Below are 16,892 nucleotides of genomic sequence, written 5' to 3'. Positions count from 1 at the left end.
ATATTCCTCTTCTGTACAAACATAGTGAAAATTATCAGCATGATACAATGGCAAGGTCACATAAGGACTCAAAGCTTCGGCTAGGTGTCAAAGCTTCTGATTTTTCTTTGTATTCTCTGCTTTCTATAGCATTCTTGATGTAAGGAAAATGCACCAATAACAGAGGAAAATACATGTCAATTGGCCCATTCGACAGGAGTACAGACTAGGGACGTGCAGTGAGGTCAGTGGCTGGTGAGGCACTGGCGCTAGTATCAGAGCAAGATACATACAGGTTACATACGCCACAATCATTAGAGCAAGAGCAATAATTCTAGCACTAGACCTCCTCTGTAACTTTAAACATGAAACCTGTAAAAAAATGTAAAGCGTTGCCTATGAAGATTTTTAAGTACTGAAGTTTGGCACCATTCCACAAGTGTGCGCAAGTTTAAAGCATGACGTGTTAGGTATCTATTTACTTGACGTTACATCATCTTTCATAGTATACAAAAAAATCGGGCTAACTTTAGTGTTTTTTTGTTTTTTTTTATCCATGAAACAGTTTTTTTCCAAAAAAAAACACTTTAAAAAAAAAAAGCTGCGCAAATACCATGTAACATAAAAAGTTGCAATGACCACCATTTTATTCCCTAGGGTGTCTACTAAAACAATATATATAATGTTTGGGAGTTCTGTGTAATTTTCTAGCAAAAAAAGGATGATTTTTACATGTAGGAGAGAAGTGTCAGAATTGGTCTGGGTGGTAAGTATTATACAAATAATTATTATATATTGTTTTTAAGGTAATTTACTATATTTTCAAAAACTATACTCAAGCAGGTGCAGGGGCGGATCCAGAGTCTAGTCTCGGGAGGGGCACTGCCAGAAAATATATTTTTTGGGGTACATCTATCGGGGAAATGGCTGGTGTTGGCGCTTCAATCATCACGGCACCATGGTTGTTATGGTGTCAGGATGATTGAAGCACGTTATTACTATAATTACATTGTTATAAAAAATTAAATAGTTTAACTCACCATAATGCAGAATCAGTGGGAGCCCCGAGTGTGTCACTTGCCACCTCACCTGTCACCAGATGCAGATTGTCACTTGCCACGTCGCCTGCCACATGTTGCAGATTGTCACTTGCCACGTCGCCTGTCACCAGATGCAGATAGTCACTTGCCACGTCGCCTGCCACATTGCGGATTGTCACTTGCCATGTCACTTGCCACGTCGCCTGCCACGTTGCGGATTGTCACTTGCCATGTCACTTGCCACGTCGCCTGCCACATTGCGGATTGTCACTTGCCATGTCACTTGCCACGTCGCCTGCCACATGTTGCGGATCGTCACTTGCCACGTTGCCTGTCACCAGATGCAGATTGTCACTTGCCACGTCGCCTGCCACGTTGCGGATTGTCACTTGCCATGTCACTTGCCACATCACCTGCCACATGTTGCGGATTGTCACTTGCCACGTCACCTGTCACGAGATGCAGATTGTCACTTGCCACGTCGCCTGTCACCAGATGAAGATTGTGACTTGCCACGTCGCCTGCCACATGTTGCGGATTGTCACTTGCCACGTCGCCTGTCACTTGCCACCTACTAAGGTGGTCTCTTGTGTCCCAGAGACAGGCAGCAGAGAGATGATGTAATCTCTCTGCTGCCGCAGCTGCCTGCATGGAGGAGGGGAAGTTGAACTGCAGGGATGCAGGGCGGGCGCCGGGCGGTGAGAGATGATGTCATCTCTCTGCTCCCCCGCCCGCCGGCTCCCTGATTGACCAGCAAGCAGCAGCCCGCCCACAAACACATTTAGCGGCACATGTCAGTCATCGGCGGCTCTCTCTCACCTATGGAGCCGCCCGGCGGCTCCCTCACTCACGGAGCCGCCCAGCGGCTCTCTCAGTCACGGAGCCGCCCGGCTCCTCCTTCACTCACGGAGCCGCCTGGCGGCTCTTACACTCACGGAGCCGCCCGGCGGCTCTCTCACTAACGGAGCCGCCCGCCGGCGGGCTCTCTCTCACACCCTGCTCTCACAGTCACCCGCATTTCTCGGAGGGGGCAATTGCCCCGTTGCCCCCGTCTTGATCCGCCCCTGAGCAGGTGGCTCAGTAGACAAATTACTGAAGTTTGAAGTTATAACAAACCAATAATTTCACAGTAAATAGATAAATAATAAATTATTATGTTATAACATATGGCATAATAATACAGTTGTGTGAAAAAGTATTTGTCTCCTTCCTGATATATATATATATATATGTATATATATATATATATATATATATATATATATATATATATATATATATATATATATATATATATATGTATATATATATATATATAGAAATATATGTATATATATCTATATATAGATATATGTATATATATCTATAGATATATATACATATATCTATATATAGATATATATATATATATATCTATATATATATCTATATATATATATATATCTATATATATCTATATATATAGATATATATAGATATATATATATATCTATATATATCTATATATATATATATACATATTTCTCACACTTAAATGATTCAGATCATTAAACTCATTTTAATATTACACAAAGATAACCTGAGTAAATCCAAGATGCAGTTTTTAAATTATTATATAATTTATTAAGGGGAAAAAGCTGTTCAACCCTGCCTGGCCTTATGTGAAAAAGTAATGTTCCCCTCCCATGCTGAATCATTAATGAACTGTGGTGTATCAGTCTAGGAGGGGTTTTAAAGCCATTTCTAAGGCTTTGGAACTCCAGTGAACCACGGGGAGAGCCATGGAGATAATGACAAATGGAGATAATTTGGAACAGTGGTGAACCTTCCGAGGGAATGGCTGGCCTACAATAATTACTCCAAGAGCATGACGATGACTCATCCAGGAGATCATAAAATAACCCAGCACAACATCTAAAGAACTGCAGGCCTCATTTGCCTCAGGTAAGATCAGTGTTCATGATTCAACAATAAAAAAGAGATTGGGCAAAAATGGCATGCATTGGAGAGTTCCAAGGCCAAAGCCACTGCTGACCAAAAAGAACACAAAGGCTCATCTCACATTTACCGAAAAACATCTTGATTATCCCCAAGACTTTTAGGCAAATATTCTGTGGACTGATGAGACAAAAATTTAACTTTTTGCAAAGTGTGCGTCCCATTACATCTGGCATAAAACTAATACAGCATTTCATAACAAGAACATCATACCAACAGTCTGGAAAGAAATGTTTGGTTAAAGTTGAACCCAGGGATTTTACGGGTGAGAGGGAAAGGAAGTGTAAAGTTCTGATCCGTGATGAATATATGATTGGTGAGATCCAGTGATCAAGGGAGTTATAAAAATATATGCTTTATTCAAAAAATTATCACAAAGTAGAAATTAAAAACATTAAATATAACATACAACTGTTACACTCATATCATGTCAATACGGTTTCTAGTTAAAGAAACATCTATATACATGATACGTGTGAGAGACCCGACATGTTTCATAATATCGTGGATGTAATTCCTGAAAAGTACATGAATAAAATATACCAATCAACAACAAATTTAAATATATCAAAATGAAGTATGAATAATAAGAAATACATGAGATAGGGGCTTGGGAAGGAAAAACATAGAGATGGTTGATAATAATAAAGAAACTTACTAGTTCACTAGTTCACACCACTCTTATTGTTATATGGACCAAAAGCTGTAGATCATTTAACAGGTAGGACTCCAAGTTCTGATCCCCAAGATGTCAATCAAAGATGTTTTTATGAAGAGTAAATCAATATGTGGGTACAACTGTTTGAGACTGGCGTTGGATATCGTATTCAATAACTTCCGTATATCTATCTAGATGTCAGCATCGCATCAAAGGTCCGCCGGGTATGTCCGGCCCACAGAGTCCACAAGGAACAGCATAGAAGGGATAGGTGCAGGATCCTGGATGTAAAATATATACTGTGTAAAAAAATTGATATATAGCTGAAAAGGTATAAATATGTGTAGGATATTAATTAATGCAGACTAACAGCGCAAAAAGACGTGGGGGGGGAGAACAAAGCTGTATAATGTGTACATAATATGCACAGCGGGAGGATAATTATATGCAAGGAATTGTATACTGGAATCTATTGATCTCCATCAATTGATTGCATGTTAGTTCAGAGGGGGAAATAGTAATGATAATAAGTTGAAAGTACAAATGTAGATCATAAAACCATGTAGTATGCACTTGTGCAGCAAATAATGCTGGGTAGGATGGATCAAAAAGAGAAAATGTATGTCAGACATAGATACCCTGGACACAGCCCAAAAATGGGTAGCTACAATGAGTTATATGGTGTAGCCTTATGTCTACATAAGTGGAAGTGCCAATATCATGTCCATTCAATACAGAGATTATTAAATACGAATTTAAAGATTAATTTACCACCTAAATAAGTGGAAGAGTAACATACTTACTAAGTGATTGAAGTTTGTGAGAGGAGCGATCCACTCCTTGCTGTGAGGTCAGGGTGTGTAGTTGCAAAGTGCTGGTACTCTGTGATATAAGAGCCAGCTGATGATGGGGAGATAACGCCTATTAGGGGTGAGAAATCCCATATATGGAAGTCGTGTCATCAAGGGGAAGAAGGGAGGGAGGCTGCACCAGGTTCGGCGACACACCTCCATCAGCTGACCAAGGTGTTAGCAAGGAGGTAAAGTCATCGCCGAATGCTGATTCCCCCGGCACAATGGCGTCCGGCGCCACCGCATCAAAAGGCACGATGACGTCAGAGCACCGCCGACATGGGAGGGAGGGGCATAACCCTGATTGGCCCGAGGATCAGCTGCATCACGCATGCACGATTGGCGAATTAACGGACCGTGGGAAGCCTGAAGTGAGGCCCCACGCATGAAATGTGTGGAGCCTACCCGTTCCGGGGGACACTTTGATCCATCCTACCCAGCATTATTTGCTGCTATTTAATAATCTTTGTATTGAATGTACATGATATTGGCACTTCCACTTATGTAGACATAAGGCTACACCATATAACTCATCGTAGCTACCCATTTTTGGGCTGTGTCCAGGGTATCTATGTCTGACATACATTTTCTCTTTTTGATCCATTCTACCCAGCATTATTTGCTGCACAAGTCCATACTACATGGTTTTATGATCTACATTTGTACTTTCAACTTATTATCATTACTATTTCCCCCTCTGAACTAACATGCAATCAATTGATGGAGATCAATAGATTCCGGTATATAATTCCTTGCATATAATTATCCTCCTGCTGTGCATATTATGTACACATATTACAGCTTTGTTCTCCCCCCCCCCCCACGTCTTTTTGCGCTGTTAGTCCGCATTAATTAATATCCTACACATATTTATACCTTTTTAGCTATATATCAATTTTTACACAGTATATATTTTACATCCAGGATCCTGCACCTATCCCTTCTATGCTGCTCCTTGTAGACTCTGTGGGCCAGACATACCCTTTGATGCGATGCTGTCATCTAGACAGGTACTACGAAACATGTCGGGTCTCTCACACGTATCATGTATATAGATGTTTCTTTAATTAGAACCCGTATTGACATGATATGAGTGTAACAGTTGCATGTTATATTTAATGTTTTTAATTTCTACTTTGTGATAATTTTTTGAATAAAGCATATATTTTTATAACTCCCTTGATCACTGGATCTATACCAATCATATATTCATCACGGATCAGAACTTTACACTTCCTTTCCCTCTCACTTGTAAAATCCCTGGGGCAACTTTTTAACCAAACATTTCTTTCCAAATAGTATTTGGGATGAGGTGAGGGATTGTTCCTACTCATTTTTAGCCCAATTGTCTTTGAGGTTGTTTTGGTAGTTTGCCCACATTTTTTGTATCATACCAGCAGTCAGACATGGTCGTGGTAGCATGATGGTCTGGGGCTTCTTTGCAGCTTCAGGACCTGGATGACTTACCATAATTAATGGAACCATGAATTCTGAGCTCTACCAGAAATTCCTAAAGAAGAATGTCGGGCCATCAGTTCATGACCTCAAGCTCATGTGCATTTGGGTTATGCAGCAGGAAAATGATCCGAAACACAACAAGACCACCTCCAAATGGTTTAAAGAAAGCAAAATTTAGATTTTGGAGTGGCCTGGTCAAAGCCCAGACTTAAATCCAATTGAGATTCTGTATCATGACCTTACACAGGTTGTTCATGCTGGAAAACCCTCCAATGTGGCTGATTTAAAACAATTCTGCAAAGAAGTGTGGGCCAAAATTGTTCCACAGAAATGTGAAAGACTCATTGCCAGTTATCACAAATGCTTGATTGCAGTTGTTGCAGCCAAGGGTGGCACAAACAGTTATTAGGTTTAGGGGGCAATTACTTTTTCACATAAAGCCAGGCAGGTTTGGACAGCTTTTTTGCCTTAATAAATGAAACCATCATTTAAAAACTGCATTTTGTATTTACTCGGGTTATCTTTTGTGTAATAATAAAATTTGTTTGATGATCTGAGTCATTTAAGTGTGAGAAATATGCAAAAAAATAAAAAATCAGAAAGGGGGCAAATACTTTTTCACAAATGTATATGATTTAGCTTAAAACAGTACCTTTCAGCAGCAGCAGATTCTCATTCTCCCTGTTAACTGTGTGAGAAAAACATGGGATTATGGGTAAATCTTATACCCATAAACCCATGTTTTTTCCTTGTAGTTAAGAGGGCTGGGCTGGAAGGGTGTATGTGTCTTTTAAACACATGCCCCCTTCTATGACACTGCAGTGAGAGGACAGCATTCACTGCAGCATTTGTATTGGACAGCTGGGGCCAATGGTACTTTACCATTGGTCCAGGGCTTCAAGCTGTCTATTAAACTCAGTGCTGTGCTTCTGACAAGAAGTGAGAGGCACTGTGAGCTCATCCTTTCAGTCTGCTGCAAACAGAGTGTGCCAGCTTGTATATAAACTGGCCGCTCTGTATGTAGCTCTGCCTCATCTGCCCACCCTGACTGCAGATCCCTGGTACAGACCGCTCAAGATAACCATTAATTCCATTAATTTGGTTGATACAAGCATAAAACACACACATGGTGGTTTTCTACATTTTTATCTATTTTTCATGGTCAAGACTAACAACTGTTTTAAATATTTTATTTTTAGTCAACTAAAAGTGATATATTGCATTTTCATTGGCAGCCAGTGGAGCTCTAGGGTCTTCTACAGATTTTTTACCTGTCTTTGTTAACTTGCTCTCTTACAGAACAATGCAAAGAATGCAGCCTCACTCCATCATGCAGTCCTTAAAAATACACATATTACAGAGAGGGAGATTTACTAAATCTGGTGCAGCTGTGCATGGTAGCTATTCAGCTTCTAATTTCAGCTTGTTCAGTAAAGCTTTGACAATAAAACCTGGAAGCTGATTGGTGAAAGGAATTATACACCTTGACAACCACCCTGGTTTATGCAGGCAGACCACCGGGACCCTCGGATCCGTGAGAGACCACATGAGACACGGGAAACAAGCTGGAGTGTGTTCATAAGATCTCTGTCTTTATTGAATATAACAGTAGTATATATACCAGTAAAAATACATGTCTAAGGGTTATTCAAACTTTACACTCAGTACTTTCGTATCAAGAATTAGGCTGCTTGACTAGATAACAAGAAATAGCTGATGACCTGCTGACACAGATTCGGCTTAACCACAATATCTCATAGGGTGTGGTTCTATGTAAACTGATAGTCAAACTGACCATGGCAAAACTTACACACACAAAAAGTTAATTTATACTTTATGTAAAATGGAGGGGAATCTAAGATGAAGTCAGTTGTTTATAAATTCTATTACAATCCCCTCTTAAGTCATGAACATGACTTACTTTCTCTCCACGGTAACATATTTAGCTTTCTTATAGTACATGCTAAGGTAAGCTTTATTAGCAGCAGCGGGGTCAGGGGTTCGGGTAGCTCTAGCAGTGATACACATTACAAGTTTGAAACATGCATATACCTACTGCATGTAGAGGGGTTAGTCTGTGTCTCACTCCCTAAATTAAAACACCAGTTAGGGGAATGACTTCTACCCATTGTTGGAAAAGTAACGATGTTGCTTACATATAAACTTGATATGTTGGTTAAAAAAATGGGAGGAGTTCCATTTATAAAAAGGATGATATTTAAAGGTCCAGCCATAAGGAGAATATGGGCTGTACTAGGATGCAGTTTACTACATAGCCATCATTTCTCATACCCTGATTTCTGGGCATAATTATATTTGAATTTCAGTAGCAACATTTTGTCTGTAAAACTGTAAAAAAGTTTTAACTCCTTCATTATCTGATTGTGTATCTCTCTTGTGTATGGTATGTGTATTATCGATGGTGCTATTGGGTGACCCACATATGCCTTTAAGGGCTCCCAAGTCCTCAGGATGATAAATACAGTTAGTTATGATCCATGTAGGTAGGAACACTATCAGAGAGATTAGGAACAGGAGGCAAAATGTCTTTCCAGAAGTTTGTGGTGCAATAAATGAGGTCATCTTGTTCAGAGACTCTTTCACCTGCTTCACTCTCTTTTCGAGGATTTATTTCACCTGTTTCACCTCCTTTATCCTTGGCTTGCTTCTTAAGTGTTTGGTTCACCTTCTTCACACGGCAGGCATGAATTCAGGACTGTTGTCCCTTAGTAAGGAGTGCGGTACATGTGACTGCAATCACAGTGGTCGGGAGTCCGAATGGGTACTCTTGCTTCTTAGTACGATTCAGCTGTTGGACCACCACTACGTCTCCTACCTGGAAAGGGTGTGTAGGTTCCTATGAAGAGAAAGGAAAGGTGCGAGCAACATTTCTTTCAACTCTGTCCAGAGTTTCAATGAGTTTCTTAATATGCTCTCCCTGTATTACTTCTAGGTCCCCTTTTTCTAACATAAGTGGTTGTCTGGCCCATGGGGTGGGACATGGCCTACCCATAAGGACCTCAAATGGAGAGTATCCTGTTTTCTTAGAGGGGGTCATTCTTATTTCGACCAAAACTGCTGGTAGGACTTTCTGACACTTATTATACGTATATATTCTCTCAACAATACCTGAACTCTGCGGGTGGTAATGTATATGAAATTTCCAATCATTTTTAAGTGCTTTCACTAAATCTTGGCACACTTTTGAAATAAAGGCAGGATCATTATCAGAATTTATTTGGAGCGGGCATCCCCATCTAGGGATAACTTCCTGCATGAGGATTTTTACAACTGTTTGTGCATCTTCTTTTGTGGTTACAAATGCTTCTGGCCACCTTGAGAACTTTTTCACTATCACAAGTAAATATTCCTGTCTTTTACCTATTTTAGGCATATGGGTGAAGTCAATCTGTAAATGTGTAAAAGTTGTGGATGGATATGTAAGGTGTTCATGTTTTGCCTTGTGTCGATTTCTTGGCTTGTTTCGGATGCATGTGAAACATCTGGCAACATATGATTTGACCAAAGAGGGAAGACCGGAGATAAAGAAATCATTGTCCAATAATTCACATGTGACCTGCCAGCCTCTGTGCCCTACCCCATGATACTGAGAAATAAATAAAAGTGCACTAGCTACAGGTATACATGGTCTCCCCTCTTGACAGACAAGTCCAGTATCTGGGCTTTTCTGCACTACTGCACTATTCCATTGTTTAATATTTGTGTCTGTAGCATGTGTTTGAAGATCTGACAAGGTTTGGTCTAACGGGCATTTCAGGTGCAAGTGATGGCATTTGTATGGTAGCTTCTTGTTTAGAAGCTGCTTCCTTTGCCGCTTTATCAGCTAAGGCATTTCCTTTTGAAACATCTTGGTTTGTGGTATGTGCCTTGCAGTGGAGGATAGCTATAGAGCAAGGCAATTTAATTGCTTCCAAAAGGCTGGACACTAATGTTAAATGTGAAATTGATTTGCCATCTGCTGCTATGTACTCTCTTTTTAACCAGATAATACCAAAATCGTGGCCTACACCGAATGTGTATTTAGAATCAGTATAAATGTTCACATCTTGTTCTTCAAAAAGCTGGCATGCTCTTGTAAGGGCAATCAGTTCTGCAGCCTGTGCTGATTGAAATGGGACTGGGTTGGCTTCGAGCACTACATCAGGCAACTGGACTACAGCATATCCTGCATGATATGTGTTGTCATTTGGTCTAGAACAAGAACCATCAACAAAAACATTTTGTGCCCCAGAGATTGCAGTGGAAGACATATCTGCACGTAGAGATGTGTCCTGGTGGATTATTTCAATGCACTCATGTTGAGGAACTACCTCATCCTCTTCTCCTTTTAAACCTAGTAACGTATTTAGGATCAGGGCTGGGCCTGAAGTAGGTGAAGCATATTTTATTTCAAGATTTGGATTTGAGAGGAGAATAACCTCGTATCCACTCAATCTTTGGGCTGACATATGTTGGGTATGAATATTTTTCAACAAAATGGATACATTATGAGTAGTATGTAAGGTGGTTGGATGTCCTAGAGTAAAAGAAGTAGCCATTTCTACTACTATAGCACATGATGCCAAAGCTCTGAGACATGCAGGCATGCCCTGTACCGACATTGGCACTACTCTTGAAAAAAATGCAATAGGGCGGAGTTTTCCTCCGTGTTCCTGTGCCAGGACACCCGCCATTGTTTTACAATTGAAAATCCATCCTCCTTTTCTTTTGACAAAGGGTATTGTTTGTGGTATATGGGTTCTGCCCAAGGTTTGAGGGTGGCTTTGTATGGGGTACAGGAAATGAGACCCACATCCAAAGATCTATCTGACCAGACATTTTGTAAATCTTTTGGGAATTCTTCTGTTGGTACTTCATTACTTAGGGCCAAAATGGGCACAATGGGGACCTTTTTTGAATAGACAGTAAGATTGCCACTTGGGGACATTATTATCTTCATACCCAATTTTCCCAGCAAGTCCCTACCCAAGAGATTTGCTGGACAATTTGGTATAATCCTGTGTGGATTTCATATCCCACTGAGGGTCTAAACCATAGGAAAGCCTTCATGTCACAAGACATAAACCTTTCACCATATCCATATGAAACTCATCATTATCTCCATCTTGGGGGAAGGGATCACTACTATGCATAGTTTCAGTCCACCCTGCTAAATTTGACACCCAAGGATTTATAAATTCATAATCAGTACCACAAACCCTAGCAACATAATCCTTAAAAGTTTGCCTGGGGTTAGGGGGAGGTGGAGCCTCTTTACCATATTCTTGACCCATATTACAGTGAACGAGAGGTTGCCTTACCTTACAGCTTCTTCCACACAACAAATTATCTTATACTTCTATGCAACAGAAAGACAAAGCAAACAGAGGTTTGGGTCAAGGTGGTAATTACCTCATAAACTCTTTCTCTGCTTCCCAAAAAGAATTACAGTACTGTTTTGTCTAATATTAATGAATCCTCTCCCTAGGACTCAGGTCTCCCAAAGACCTTTCACAATGTTAATGAATCCTCTCTCTAGGACTCAGGTCTCCCAAAGACCTTTAAGGCGTGGTCCGTCTCTTTTCGATATAATTTTTAAAGGACTAAAGCTTTATCAGAGCCGAGGCAAGAAAAATAATTTGTCAAAATAAGACAAACGTTTACTTACCAAGGATGATTGCTTTATTTGGGACGAGCCCACATTTGAAAGGCATTATACACCTTGACGACCACCCTGGTTTATGCAGGCAGACCACCTGGACCCTCGGATCCGTGAGAGACCACATTAGACACGAGAAACAAGCTGGAGTGTGTTCATAAGATCTCTGTCTTTATTGAATACAACAGTAGTATATATACCAGTAAAAATACATGTCTAAGGGTTATTCAAACTTTACACTCAGTACTTTCTTACCAAGAGTTAGGCTGCTTGACTAGATAACAAGAAGTAGCTGATGACTTGCTGACACAGATTCGGCTTAACCACAAAATCTCATAGGGTGTGGTTCTATGCAAACTGCTAGTCAAACTGACCATGGCAAAACTTACACACACAAAAAGTTAATTAATATTTTATGTAAAATGGAGGGGAATCTAAGATGGAGTCAGTTGTTTATACATTCTATTACAATTGGTTTCTATGCAGAGCTGCACCAGATTTTGCATGCTCCAGTTTTAGTAAATACTCCTCATAAAGTAAATGGTTTCACCTGGACCTCACTCCCTCAGGAGTACAAAAATTCCTTATTGATGCTAGAAGATGGAGTGTGTCAGTGATCTATGCATTGTATGGTTGTGGAATATGGTAGTTGGAACAAGCCCCTTGGCAGTCTACAATAGCATCTGGCAGTCTCAGTCAAGCACAGATATGCTGTGAAGTTTGCAGAATTCAATAGCTCAAATCAAATTTACAAACACAATGGGATTAGTCAACAGAGTGATTCAACTCTCTCTCAACATGTTCAGATGGTAGAGTTTAAATCAGAGTCTGAAGAGTAAAATGCTTCTGCGATGCTCTCTCTTTAGAAAATACATAGTAAACATTGTAATTCTTTAAATAAAAATGGTATATACATAGTAATTAATACTGATTGAAACATCATTTTAAAATATGTAAACCTAATGGTTGTAAACACTCACATATTCCTAGTGAAGTGAACAGCCTCACATGATGCACAGATATGAAACAAATCCTCATACATAAGGTTTACTTGTTTATCTGCAGTCTTCTCTTCTCTACACCCCTTCAAAGTGTTAAAAATCTTTCTTCATCTGTCAGCAGCATAGATGAGGGGCTGAGAGACTGCAGTTACACTGTGTGAGAGCTGATTGGAGGAGAGGAACACCCCCCCCTCCACATAGCAGATGAACTGTGTTCTGAATAGACAAGCTCCACTCTAAGCTCTCCCTCCTCCTCTTCTCAGAAGTGACTCATGCTGATAACAGGAACAAAGCACAAGAGAGAAAATACACTTAGAGCTTTGGAGAGATAAGTAAGCAATACAGATATATGTGCTCTGCTCAGATTCTACGATTAAGGTTTACAACCACTTAAAAAAATGATTCTAAACTATTATAGATTTCTAAGAATGAAATAAAAAAATTGTGGATTGGTGAATAGTGTGTAATCATATCCCTGCCCCCAGTGCTCCAACCTACAGTTGTAAAGCTGTGTGTTTCGCTTTTTGACTGCTATGCATTGTATGCCAATCCGGTAGAGGTCTACAGGAAAATCCCTGACACTCAATAGTCATATTTTTTTTAACTAATTTTGAAAAACATTCAAGCACAAGCACGTATTATAAAGATCATTTTGTTCTGAGATTTAAAAAAAGAGAGGCAAAGCTGCTTTACTGAAAACTATTTTAAAAATCAAAATGTGAAATTTAAGGTCCAGATAAAGTTTTCTAGGATTATCCTGTTTATACATGTAAAGACCCCTTTGAACTGTCCAGAGCTGTTTGGAATTGTTTTTTGAATGGAGTTTTAACCATAGAAGCAGTTTGCCAATGGAATTAAAATACAGTTCTCTGCTTCTGTTCTAGTCTGATAACCAGTGTAAAGAAAATGTAATGAGTATGCGTATTTAGGCATATTTGAGAGCTGAATAAATATTTGTAATAATAATCTCAGAGCATTTCAGACTGGTACAAAATGTTCTGTTGCATCCAAGCTAACTCTATTAGCATAGCAAAAGTTTTGATTAGAAGAAACACTCCATGCAAAAAAACAGAAAATTGTATACTCACCTTTCTGTAATTTTCCTTTCCTGGCGCATCTTATGGCAGCACATACTGTGTTGTGACTCCGCCCCCACAACCTGATAGGACTGGTTAGCTATAGGAATTGAAGAGAGGCCCCCACAGCATTCTCCCTATCTATCACCTTAAATGGGTGGGAATCTGTGTGCTGCCATAAGATGTGCCAGGAAAGGAAAATTACGGAAAGGTGAGTACACAAATTTCCGTTTTCCTGTTGCATCATGGCAGCACACACTGGAAAATAACTCGCTATACGAGTGGGTGCTTATAAGGTATTATTTTTTCACAAGATACAGAAGAATTTGCTTGGACAATTTTTCTTCCGAATTCAACAGTTGTCAATTGCGTGGGATACACTCTGTAATGTGACATGAACGTTGTTCTTGATGACCAAGTTGCCACTTTGCATTTTATTTCTGGAGAGACCCTGCAATATGCTGCCCATGATGTTGCCACTGCCCTAGTAGAATGAACCCTTAAGCCTTCAGGTATTGGAAGTTGTTGTAAAATGTAGGCTTTTTTGATGATTTTAATTAACAATAAGGCTATTGTACATAAAGATGCTGCTTGACCCCTTCTAGGGCCATGAGGAATGATCAGAATATTTTCAGTCTTCAGTCTGGTAGCCATTAAGTATGAAGCAATAGTTGTTTTGACATCCAAGGGATGTGGGTCCCCTTGACTAGTAAGGAATACTGGTAGGTTGATTTCTTGATTAAAGTGGAAAGCGGATGTTACTTTAAGAATAAACTGATCCGAGGGTCTTAGAACCACTCTACCTGAGTAGAAGATCAGATGAGGTTCTTTCACCAGTATGGCTTGCAACTCTGATACCCTTTTGCCTGAGGTTATGACAATAGAAAGGTTATTTTACGCGTAAAATCCCAAAGGGATGCTGCCTCCATGGGATGAAAGGGAGAATTTGACAGTGCTTCTAACACTGTGGAGAGATTCCAGGTAGGAAAAGTTGGTTTCCTTGGTGGTTTTATCTTCAAGCATGCCCTTAGAAATTGAATGATAAGGGGATTTAAAGCCCATTTGATTCCCATCATAGCAGATAAAGCAGTGACTTGAACCTTTAGCGTAGTAGAGCCTAGGCCTTTGTCTAGGCCCGATTTCAGGAATTCTAGAATTTGTGATACTGTGGGTTCTAACAGACCCCAGGATTGCTGCTGTGCGAATTAAGTGAATTTCTCCCATACTTTCTTGTAAGTATTATTAGTTGAATTCTTTCTGACTTGCTGTAAGGTAGTTACCACCTTGAGTGAGCATCCCTGGCTCAGCAGCCTATCCCTTTCAAATTCCAAGCCGTCAGGTGTTTTTCAGGTGCCGGGTGTAGGAAGTGGCCTTGTGAGAGTAGATCCAGTGTTACTGGGAGAGGAGAGGTCTTCTCAGCCAAAAGGGTATCACTGCTATTGCTGTGGATGTTGATCTTCTGAGTCTGGCTAGAAATCTCGCTATCAACGGTATGGGGGGGAATATATCCCAGGTTGAAGTTCCAGAGTTGGTGTAGACAATCTACCCCTGCCACCATTGGATATGTTGCCCTTGCCAGAAATTTTGGACACTTGGCATTTATTGGTGTTGCTGTCAGATTGATGGAACACCCCAGGTCTGTGTTAGAAGAGAAAACTCAGGGACCATTTGTTGTTTAAAATGAAGGTTCTGCTCAGTTCTTCGGCCAATTGGTTTTGGGCTGCTGGGATATATACAGCTTTCAGATCCGTCAAGTATATCTGAGCCCATTCGAAGATCGGGCATACCTCCTTTATGAGTGTGCGACTTCTGGTCCCTCCTTGCCTCTGTATGTAGTCTACCGTCACTCTGTTGTCTATAGGTAGTAGGGGTGCTGAAATTAATCGCCGCATCGATGCATCGCGATTCGGGTGTCCCCGATGCGGCATCGATGCATACGACCATAGAGATCGATTGCCGTGACGTCATTGCCCCGCCCCTCCCAGGTGAGCGCTCCGATTGTATCCCATCGTTTACAATGCCCGCCTCTCTCCTCTCACTTCCAGCTCTTCTCACGTCAGCGGAGAATTCTCTGCCCCGCCCGCTGACTGTCACTATCAAATCAGAAGAGAGGCGGGCGGGGCTGAGAATTCCCTGCTGACGTCAAGAGAGACGTGAGACTTGAGAGCGGAGAGGCGAGCCGGGTACAGGTAGTCACATCAGAGGTGCCTATGCTCAGGGCCACTGATAAGGAGGTACAGGCAGCCCATCCTCCTAGCCCACCCACATAGTTCACTAGGCTAGCACTCCGGAGCGATGTCAGGACTCAGGGAGGGACTAATGAGGGAACTTGAGATACCCATTGGCAGAGGAGGCACCAGGAAGCGGTGCTGCCTATAGGCAGCCCCACCGCCTGCTGCCTCCTCAGCCAATGGGTGCACAGGGAGGCCTGTCCATCACATTCTTCGTCCCTCGGTCTTTCTGACTTGGTGCAGGCACTGGATGGAGTGGCTTTCAATGGAGCTTCTGAGCAAACTTCATTTGCTGACTGAGGTGAGGAAGAGTTTTGTCCAAGTAGTCATAAAGGCAAACTAAGGAGCTGCTAGAAGTTTGGATGGATGCTGGGGAAAGCCCATGCAGTGATAGCTCAGTCTGGCAGAGAGGTGAGCAGAGGAAGTTTTCTTTTGTGAGATCGTCTGAGCTATCACTGCACTGGCATCTCTTCAGATGAGAACAATCAGCAGACAAGAAAAGTCAGAGGGGGATGATTCTTCTACAGGATTCCATATGGATTAAGGAGCACCAGTGCCCCCCCTCCCCCACTGACTGGCAGTGCCCCCATTAGGCACCAGGACCCCTATCTCCCCTCACTAATCACTTGAGTCTCCTATCTCTCCCCACTAAGTGTCAGGACCCCCCATCTCTCCCCACTAAGTGCCAGGACCACCCCAATCACCCCCCATCTCCCGTCACTAAGCGCCAGGACCCCCCATTTCCCCTAATTGAGCACCAGTGATCCCTTTTGTCCTCCTTGAAAAAATTTAGATATTTATTATAGCAAAAAGTAAAAAAAAATGTGTTTTTTTCAAAATTGTTGCTTTTTTTGTTTATAGCGCAAAAAATAAAAACCGCAGAGATGATCAAATACCACCAAAAGAAAGCTCTATTTATGGGGAAAAAAGGACGTCAATTT

The sequence above is a fragment of the Aquarana catesbeiana genome, linkage group LG01, assembly GCF_042186555.1.
Source record: "Aquarana catesbeiana isolate 2022-GZ linkage group LG01, ASM4218655v1, whole genome shotgun sequence".
NCBI classification, from domain to species: domain Eukaryota; kingdom Metazoa; phylum Chordata; class Amphibia; order Anura; family Ranidae; genus Aquarana; species Aquarana catesbeiana.
The sequence above is the reverse complement of the archived record's forward strand: the minus strand, read 5'-3'. Positions refer to the sequence as shown.